General features: G+C 47.4%; 2 non-coding genes across 2 annotated transcripts; both read left to right on the top strand.

The window, feature by feature from the left end:
* The first annotated feature begins 383 nt into the window (after positions 1 to 383).
* trnal-uaa (transfer RNA leucine (anticodon UAA)) lies at positions 384 to 465 on the top strand. Its single transcript has one exon. It is a non-coding gene; the product is annotated as a tRNA-Leu (tRNA).
* A 3759-nt stretch (positions 466 to 4224) lies between these two features.
* On the top strand, positions 4225 to 4307 carry trnal-cag (transfer RNA leucine (anticodon CAG)). Its single transcript has one exon. It is a non-coding gene; the product is annotated as a tRNA-Leu (tRNA).
* Positions 4308 to 9962: the final 5655 nt, after the last annotated feature.

The following is a 9962-nucleotide window of genomic DNA, read 5'->3' on the forward strand; positions in this document are numbered from 1 at the left end:
TATTGCTGCTTCTGGACACGGACTCCTTCAGTATCTGAGATGTCCCGAATTTGTCCTTTTATGAAACCTTGGTCAGGACTCACTTGGAATATTGTATCCAGTCTTGGTCTCCTCACATGATGGGTGATATTGAGGCTTTGGAAAGGGTACAGAGGAGAGACATTCGACGAATTCCCAGTATAAGACATCTTGGTTATCAAGTTAGACTAAAAGAGTTGGGACCCTACACCTTAGAGAAACCTTGACTGAGGGGTGATCCGATTGAGGTTCATAAATAATGAAGAGTCCAATTTAGCATGGGAGAGGAGTCATAACTTTATATTGGAAAAGGCCAGATGGTACCCGGATCACATTAAATTTCATTTTCAGTGGCGGGCTAATGTACCAGGATGGCCGAGTGGTTAAGGCGTTGGACTTAAGATCCAATAGACATGTGTCTATGTGGGTTCAACCCCACTTCCGGTATCTGTGCTTATCAAATGTTACTTATTCTTTCCCTGACTTTTGCCTTGCACCATCATCTCTTCTGTCATTTCATCTCTCTTGCCTTCCAACTGATCACAGCTTCCTATTATTTGATCTGCCCCAGCACTGTTCCTTGGCTCTGCGCTTGCTTATAAACTTGTAAATCTTTAACTTAATCTCCTCTGTACCCTGACAATGACCTTCTCATCCTTCCTGGATTGTGGTTCCTCACAGGATTCGCTGCCTCTCCGACTCCCCTCCAGGTAACTGAAGGCCCTGAGCCTTGGTCTCGCTTTATACGCTAGCTGGTAGTTGATTCCTTGCAGGTCTGCCACCGCTCAGGAGAAGCTCAAGACCCAGATCAAGCAAAGTATCAAGAGGAATGTGAACAAAGGCTCCCTGGTGCAGAGCAATGGACAGGGCACCTCCGGCTCCTTCAAAATCAGCAAGAAGGAAAACCCAGGGAAAAGTGAGAAAGAAGGTCAAGAAACCAGCAGCCAAGAAATCTTTAGTGATGAAACCAGCAGACAAGAAATCTTCAGTGAAGAAACCAGCAGACAAGAAATCTTTAGTGAATAAACCAGCAGACTAGAAAGTGACAACAAAGACAGTAACAGCCAAGAAAACGAGCAGCAAGGCGGCGGCAACGCCAAATAAGGCGGTGAAGAAAGCAGCGCTTCAGAAAAAATCTCCTGCGAAGAAGGTCAAAAAAGGCAAGAGTACGGCGGGCGGAAAGGCGCTGAAGAAAGTGCAGACATGGAAGAGCAAGGTCAAGCCGAAAGCATCGAAGTCTCAGAAAGCAGGGTCTGGAAAGAAGTGAAAGCGCGGGAAACTTGTAAACATCTGAACACAAAGGCTCTTCTCAGAGCCACCCACATCTCTCAGGAAAGAGCTGATCCCCTGATCAAATGATCCCTGTCCAGGCCCCGCCTGCAGATTCCACATGGAAATGATTTGGAGTAAATCCAGGATCCCTGGTGACTCCCCTCCACCCAGCCCTTTCCCCACTCTCTGTAATAAAACAGAAGGATGTCCGGCCCTCACTCTAACTGGAGATGTGTTCGGTGCAGTCTCAGTTCACAAATTCAGGGGGAGAGTCTGTAAGACAGTAACACTGGCGGAGAAACCCCACCTCACAACTCAAACCCCAACACATGAGTTTCTCCAATTCAGCTGGAGTCGGGTGACAACAGGAGCTGGGATAGGCTGTGATCGGGAATGTTAGGAATGGATTTGTTCAGGGAGGAATGTACCTGGAATCTCCGAATATAATAGTTCCTTATTTCGCCAGATGACACATTCTGCAGTGAGAGTGAAAAGTCTCTTCACTGCTTCACATTTACTAATTGTTTGGTTCGAGATGAATAATGAGTCAGAGAGTAATGACAGGATCTGAAGCTTCTCTCACACCAGCCCTTGAATGACTCAGTGTGAAGTGTCCAATGTGTGAAGCTACTGCCAGGGTTTGTCAATCTGCACAGTTTCAGCTCAGTTACTGGGGGCCTGGAATCCCCGCAGTTTGACTCTGTCTCTGATTGGTCACCCGCTTCTCAATCCAATTCTTAACCAATAGGAGAATCACATATAAGTAAATAGAAGTTCTCATTGGCTCAGATTTTCCAATTGGAAAAAGCCTGGCAATTCCAGAGCAGGAAGGAATTGAAGTGATGGAAAATTTCAATTTTCAGGCAACAATTTTAAATCCTCTCATTTTATGTTCTGTTTTACTGTATTTACCGTCACAAAATCCTGACGCGATATTAGGAATCGTTTTCATTTGTCAATCTGTTAACTGTAAGCGGCGGTAGGAAGGTCCGGTTCAGCAATTTAAAACGGGACAAATATCAGCTTCCACTCTGTAAAAGGAACAAATTAGCGACTAACCGCTTCTCACAGGCTTCTCGGGGACTGACAGAAACGAGCGGTTTCTGATCTTTTCTCCTGAAAGAGGCGGATAATGCTGCAGGGAGCAATGAACTGCCTTTCACTTTCTGGCTGCTAATACACCCCTGACTTTAAACAGTTCAAACAGCGACTGATGCTTCTGCCGGAAAATGAGCAGATTCACCAGAATGATCCCGGTCCATCATGGCCAAAGACATCCAGCTGGCCCGCCGCATCCGCGGGGAACGCACCTAAAACCCAGCTTCAGTAACAAGTGTAACAAGGGCTCTTTTCAGAGCCACCAAATCAGCAAAGGAAAGAGCTGCCATCTCTGTTCATCATCAAACCCATTAGATTGGAGGGGCGGCCACATGGTTTCTGTTTTGTCACATCACTTTCCCGAAAGGCCTGTCGGACTGAGAGCTGATCTGGAATTTAGAAAGCAGCATTATCGGAGACTCATTGCTGCTCAGCACAATCTCAACCCCGCTCCTGGGATCCGTTCGCTGGCATTTGGGGAAAAGAAATGGATCCCAGTTTTATTTGGAAGGCATTAATGGAGCCGGGTCCGTTCACATGAGGGTTATTTACAAACATTACCCAATGAGTTCACTAATATTTGAATCCATTGGAGATCAGTACACAGGATATGTAAGGCAGCTCGGTCACTCTGACTGAAACCGCCAGTTCCCCGGGGCTGCAGACCCTGACACTGCGGGGAGAGAATCCCCGACTCTATCCCGCCGCCGGGGGAAACAGAGAGCTCTGTGTCCGCAGAATAGGGAGGGCCGGGGGGAAGGCACATCTGAAAGCGCTGCAATGGACTCAGCTCCTGTGTGTGCACAACTCTCACTGATTCCGTCCTCTGGGAACAGTGCGGTCTAAACAGATCAGGTTAGGAGAGAAACACAAAGCCCGAGAATGGCCTCTTCCTTCCTGCATTTACTCTGTTCCGGGAGCAGATTCTCATTGAGAAGCGGCGTTCAGATCACCGGAGAGAAAAAAAAACTCAATTCAAACTGTCCAAATGAAAAACAGAGAATTAACCCGGACACTTCCATTATTAAATTAATTCATCAGCTCCGAACCAGTTCCCGTTAATGTACCGGGATAATCTCGGGATTTATAAAATTGAAGGCAGCGGGATTTATTAAATTGTTGATTCTGACACCCAGTAGTTCACTTCTTCACTTAACGAGAGGGGGAGATGTGTGAGCAGAGAAACAGAGCGAAATCCAGAGAGGGAACTGAAAAGACACCTGGACAGATGTGAAACAGGTCAATCCACTGTTACAATAACTCCATCACTGACTCCCTCCTGACAGTAACCAGTCCTTTCACAGAGACTGTGGGTGGCTCTGAAAAGAGCCTTTGGTTTATTTGATGACATTTTGGCCGCTTTACTTTTTCTGGGAGCTCTGAGCGCTGGTTTTCTTGGGCAGCAGCACGGCCTGGATATTAGGCAGCACCCTGCCCTGAGCGATAGTCACCCCTCCCAGCAGCTTGTTGAGCTCCTCGTCGTTGCGGACGGCCAGCTGCAGGTGTCTGAGAATGTTGCCCTCAGATTAGGAGATTGTCTTCTTGTTGTCCCGGGCTGCGTTCCCGGCCAGCTCGAGGATTTCAGCGGTCAGATACTCGAGCACAGCAGCCAGATAGACCGGGGCTCCGGCACCCACACGGTCAGCATAGTTACCCTTTCTCAGGAGCCTGTGAACACGGCCCACCGGGAACTGCAGTCCAGCCCGGGAGGAGCGAGACTTGGCCTTGGCTCGAGCTTTCCCGCTGGTCTTTCCTCTTCCAGACATTTCCACAATCTCACAAATACTTTCAGAAACAATGAATAATTTCCTTAGCATTGATAGCATGTCGCAGGTAGTCAGGATGGCCGAGCGGTCTAAGGCGCTGCGTTCAGGTCGCAGTCTCCATTGGAGGCGTGAGTTCGAATCCCCCTTCTGACACCTTGTGCTTTGACTGCACTGGAGGCGTTTGGGAGCAGCGGTGAAAAGCAAAGAGAAAAAGCAGGAAAGAACATGGACGAACAATGGAACCAAAGATGTTGCAACAAAACATGAGAATTAGAGGCAACTAAGCAAACAGCAGGGCACATAAAAGATCAAAAGTGTAACCTTTGTATCGGGGTGGAAGATGTTGCCAATATCCTTAATGAATACTTTACTGTTTTCCCGAATGAGAGGGTGATGCAGATATTGTTATGAAGGAGGAGGAGTGTGAAGTATTGGACGTGATAACTTAAGGAGAGAGCAAGTATAAATGGGATGAGCAGCCCTGAATGTGGAAAAATCACCAGGACCAGATGAAATGTACCCCAGGCTGTTGAAAGAAGCCAGGGAAGCAATAGTGGAAGGTCTGACCATCATTTTCCAATCCCTCACTGGATACAGGTGTGGTGCCAGAGGATTGGAGGTCTTGTAACGTTGCAATAAAAGCAAAATACGAGGCAGATCAAGCATGGCTGATCCTTTCGAGTAGAGAAACAGGGCTGAATTCCCTGAACCAGTGCTACAGCTTTCAGAATAGAAGGAGCCTATACACACCTGATGGGTTCCACTTAAACAAAAGAGCTGGAGGTGTTGACGGTCAGAACCGATAAAATGTGGAGGAGTGTTTGAAGCAGATGCTGCGTGGTTACTGTAGTTGTACTATGGAGTTATTTCAAGGAGGATATTCTGAATGTAATGGATCAACGTGGACCCGTCCAAGGCAAAGGTTCTAAACTTCCCTGTGGTCCAGCCTGGTTGAATGAAACTGAAGAAAACAAATCACCCAGAAGTGGAAAAGAAATATAAGGTCATGAAAGCACAGAATTCAGATGGATGCAATACCAGATGGTATGGCAAGAGTGTAAAACAGCAACAGACTGGTGAATAAAACTTTCCCATTGAATGAGACAAGAGAAAAGAAGGGTAATAATAGTTTCAGGTGAGTTGTGACACGATTCACATTCCACCTTGATCTGAATAGGACTGTTGAAGGGAGTGATTGAGAAGAATAGAGGAGAAATGAAAAGAAAGGAGAAATAAACAAAAGGTCTTTTGATTTTAGAATGCTTGTTTTTGGAAATGACAGACTGTAAAGTGTGTGTGTCAGAAGATATAGAGCGAAGTTGGGTATGACAAGATCACAGGAAAGTTGTGCCCTGAGACAAGGTGTGTGTTGACAGGAAAGCTGCTTTCTTTTGCACAATATGTATTTTATTCATATAATTTGTGCAATTACATTGCAAAGCAGTTCAAATTTAATATTACATAAGGTACAATACAGATCAGTTTCCTTCAATAATGTACATGATGTATCTCACTATCCCTGCCTGCACAGGTTATATTTACAGTATTTACATTACACATCAAACATTCTCTGGTGCAAACAGCCCGAGGGGTTTTACATGGGTTCCAGCCCCTCACTGTACTGTGGCCTACTAGGGCCTTCGACTGCATCCTTTCCCCATTGAGTCTCCATGGTGGCTTCCCCAAGCTTTAATGCCGTCCCACAGCACATAGTCTTGGACGTTGCAATGTGCCGGTCTGCAACACTCGGTCATGGACAGCTCTTTGCACTAGAATACCTGTCCCACGGCCGGGCTCGTTCTCAATAGAGATCATTTCAAATGAACATTTCGTAAATCCGTGCTGTCTCTCTCACAATAAAGAGAACAGGATGTCTGGCAGATTCAGTGTGAGACAATAACACTGCCGGGTAAAGGCCGCTTTCCAACTCCAATCTTAACACAGGAGATTCCCCAAACAGCTGCAGTAAGGTGCTGTAAACCGCTGGAAGCGGATGTGTGTGGAAATGGTGATGTTACTGAGGAGGTTTCTTAGTATAGAATGGACTATGTTTTGGTGGGAATATTACTGAGTGTTAATTGCATCGGGACCATATTTAAAAGCTCCGGCTTTCTGGAAAGCCTTGACTATGAAGGCCGAGTCTGGAAGGGTTTGTGTGGAGAGCTGGGTTTCGGTTCTACTGTTAATAAAGGGTTTGAAATTGGCAGCACGGAGGAAACTGGAGGTGGAGCTGAAAGATGAGGGGCCATTCTCTCTCTGTCTGTCACTCTGGGTGTCTCCTCCATCAAGCTCTCTGTTTAATCTTCACTCCTGTCTCTTCCCCTCCCTGCTCTCACTCTGCCTTTCTCAGCCAGGTCCAGGTGGCCTGTATAAAAAGGAGCCTGACAGAATCAGTCTCTTTTATTGTGCACTGATTTGAGGAAAGAATCAACATGTCTGCCAGTAAACAAGAGTATGCTCCAGGCTGGCAGCATGTTAGAATCAATGAGGAAAGGCATCATCACCCTCATTGACAAGCAGAAGGGGGAGAGGACAGAAATAAGAAATTGGTGGCCCATTTCACTGCTTAATGCTGACAACAAGATTCTGTCAAAAGTCATAGCCAGTCGATTCAAGTCTGCTCTGGAGTTGGTGATTCACCCTGATCAGACCTATACTATACCAGGCAGGACAATCTCTGATAGCTTTGCGCTACTCAGGGATATGATCACCTATGTACGGGACAGCAGGGTGGACACCTGCCTCATCAGCCTGGACCAGGAGAAGGCTTTTGACAGGATATCGCACACTTACATGATGGATGTGCATTCCAAAATGGGGTTTGGGGAGGGAATCTGCAATTGGATCAAACTAGTCTACACAAACATCAGTAGTGCAGTCTCAATCAATGGGTGGGAATCAGAAAGTTTCCCGATCCAATCTGGAGTCAGACAGGGCTGTCCTCTCTCCCCTGTCTTGTTTGTTTGCAGTATTGAACCCTTTGCTGAGTCTATTAGGAAGAATGCGAGCATCAGAGGGGTGACAATCCCTGGCAGCGGAGGCACTCAGGTTAAAACCTCCCTGTACATGGATGACGTCGCCGTTTATGCTCGGATCCACTGTCTGTGCGCAAAGTGATGAGCATCTGCGACCAGCTCGAAATGGCCTTGGGAGCCAATGTTAAACACGGCAAGAGCGAGGCCATGTTCTTTGGGAACTCGGCTGACCGATCCTTTGTCCCCTTCACCGTTAGGTCAGACTACCTGAAGGTGCTGGGAATATGGTTTGGTAGGGCTGGGACGTGCACCAAAACCTGGAAGGAGCGAGTAGCCAGGGTACAACATAAGCTGAGCATGTGGGAGCAGCGATCTCTCTCCATTATGGGTAAGAACCTGGTCATCAAGGGCGAGGTGCTCACATTGCTGTACGTGGTGCTGGTCTGGCCCATACCGCATTCCTGCGCTGTGGCGATCACCTGAGCCATTTTCCGCTTCATCTGGGGATCCAAAATGATCCGAGTCCGGAGGGACACGATGTTCAAACCTCTGGATAAGGGCGGGAAAAATGTACCCAACGTCGCCTTCATCCTAATGGCTACCTTTGTGTGCGGCTGCATCAAGCTGTGTGTAGATCCCCAGTTTGCAAACTTCAAGTGTCACTACGTGCTGAGGCTCTATCTGTCCCCAGTGTTGCAAAGGATGGGCCTGGTCATATTGCCGCGGAATGCTCCATCAAGTTGGACTGTGCCGTACTGCCTATCCTTCATGGAAAAGTTTCTGTGGAAAAACACCTTTGACCACCAATCCATCAGGCAGTGGTCTGCACGGAATATCCTCAAGGCCCTACGGGAAAAGGAGATGGTGGATCCTGTCGGATGGTCCCCTGAGCAGAAGTCCAAAGTCATTTGGCAGAATGCCTCATCACCAGAACTTTCAAACAAGCACCAAGATGTAGCCTGGCTGATGGTGAGAAGAGCCCTCCCTGTCAGATCCTTCCTGCACACCCGAAGTCTCACCCCATCCACACGCGGCCCTCGAGGTGGCTGTGGTGGAAAAGAGACGTTGCCCACCTCTTTCTGGAATGTGTCTTTGCAAAGCAGGTGTGGAAGAGATGCAGTGGTTTTTGTCGAGGTTCATCCCAAGCAGCTCTGTAGCACAGGAGTCTGTGCTCTGTGGGCTGTTCCCAGGGACGCACACCGAGATAAACATCAACTGTTGCTGGAGGACTATCAATTCGTTGAAAGACGCTCTTTGGTCTGCCCGAAACTTGCTGGTCTTCCAGCGCAAAGAGTTGTCCACGACCGAATGTTGCAGACTGACACATTCCAAGGTCCAGGACTACGTGCTGAGGGACGCACTAAAACTTGGGGCAGCTGCAGCAAAGGCTCAATGTGGAAAGACCACAGTGTAAGCTCCCCTCACCACGCTGAACTGAGGAGCTGGATCCATGGGAAACCACTCGAACTGTAGCCAGAAAATATTTGTTTGCTGTAAAATGTACATGGCATGACAATGAAATGGAAGGGTTGTGAGGCAACTCACTCCTGTATTGAAGGAAACTGATCTCCTTTGCACTCTTTGTATTGTTTGACTTGGTGCTTTTTGGAACTGTTTTGTAATGTATTTTTTTTTTACAGATTTTTATGAATAAAGTATATTTTGGAAATTAATAAAAGAAAGTCTGGCAGAGATAAAGGAGGGAAAGGACTGGGCAAAGACGGAGCAAAGCGGCACCGCAAAGTGCTTCGTGATAATATCCAGGGCATCACCAAACCAGCAATCCGCCGCCTGGCTCGCCGTGGTGGGGTCAAGCGGATCTCGGGATTGATCTATGAGGAGACTGGCGGGGTGTTGAAGGTTTTCCTGGAGAATGTGATCAGGGATGCGGTCACCTACACTGAACACGCCAAGCGCAAGACGGTCACTGCCATGGATGTGGTGTACGCTCTGAAACGGCAGGGCCGCACTCTCTACGGATTCAGCGGCTGAACAACTCGACCCTTTCCTGCAAACACAACAAAGGCTCTTCTCAGAGCCACCCACCGCCTCACAGAGAGAGCAGTGACCTAGAAACGGGAGCTGGGATAGGCTGTTTAGAACTGTCTGGAATAAATCTGTGCTGTGTTCGAGATACAAAACTAGAATCCCCAAATTTGACATTTCATTTGCAGCAAGGATGTGCAGTGGATTTGATTTTCTAAACGGGCTGTGTAAACAGTGCCCGAGGCTCGACAGTTAGTTATTTCCCCAGTCGACACATGCCCTCAGTGAAAAGCCACATCACTCCTCCAGAATCACTCATTGTTTTCCTAGAATTTCAAAATGATTTCGCTGCAATGAGGGAATCCGGGAGTTTTGCAGCAGCCGTTAAATCGGTCACTGGAACCAGACCCACTTGTGATGTTATTTCCCCCGAGACGGTATTTCCTGCACTGAAACTGACAGGGTTTGTGAAACTGATCAGTTTCAGCTCATTCATTCAGGGACCTGCAATTCCCGCAGTTTGAGCCCGCGCTCTCCAGAGCCCACTTCTGATTGGTCACCCTCTTCCCAGTCGCATGTCTTAACCAATTGCCGAGCCTCGAATTAGAAAATACAGCAAATCATTGGCTTAAATTGTCGTCCTGGCAGAAAGGTTGAATTCAAAAAAGCCGCCAATTTCAGTGTTGGGCAGAATCGAATTACTCAACGAATCTCAATAACGAATTGGCAGCACATTTTATACTTTCCCCGATTTTCCTTTCCATCGATTGGGGTGCTAATTCACTCGGGTGCGTTTGCTAATACTAACTGTAATCCTCAGATCCATTTAACATTTCAGTAATCCTAT

This window comes from Heterodontus francisci, unplaced genomic scaffold (assembly GCF_036365525.1).
Source record: "Heterodontus francisci isolate sHetFra1 unplaced genomic scaffold, sHetFra1.hap1 HAP1_SCAFFOLD_172, whole genome shotgun sequence".
Lineage (NCBI taxonomy): Eukaryota > Metazoa > Chordata > Chondrichthyes > Heterodontiformes > Heterodontidae > Heterodontus > Heterodontus francisci.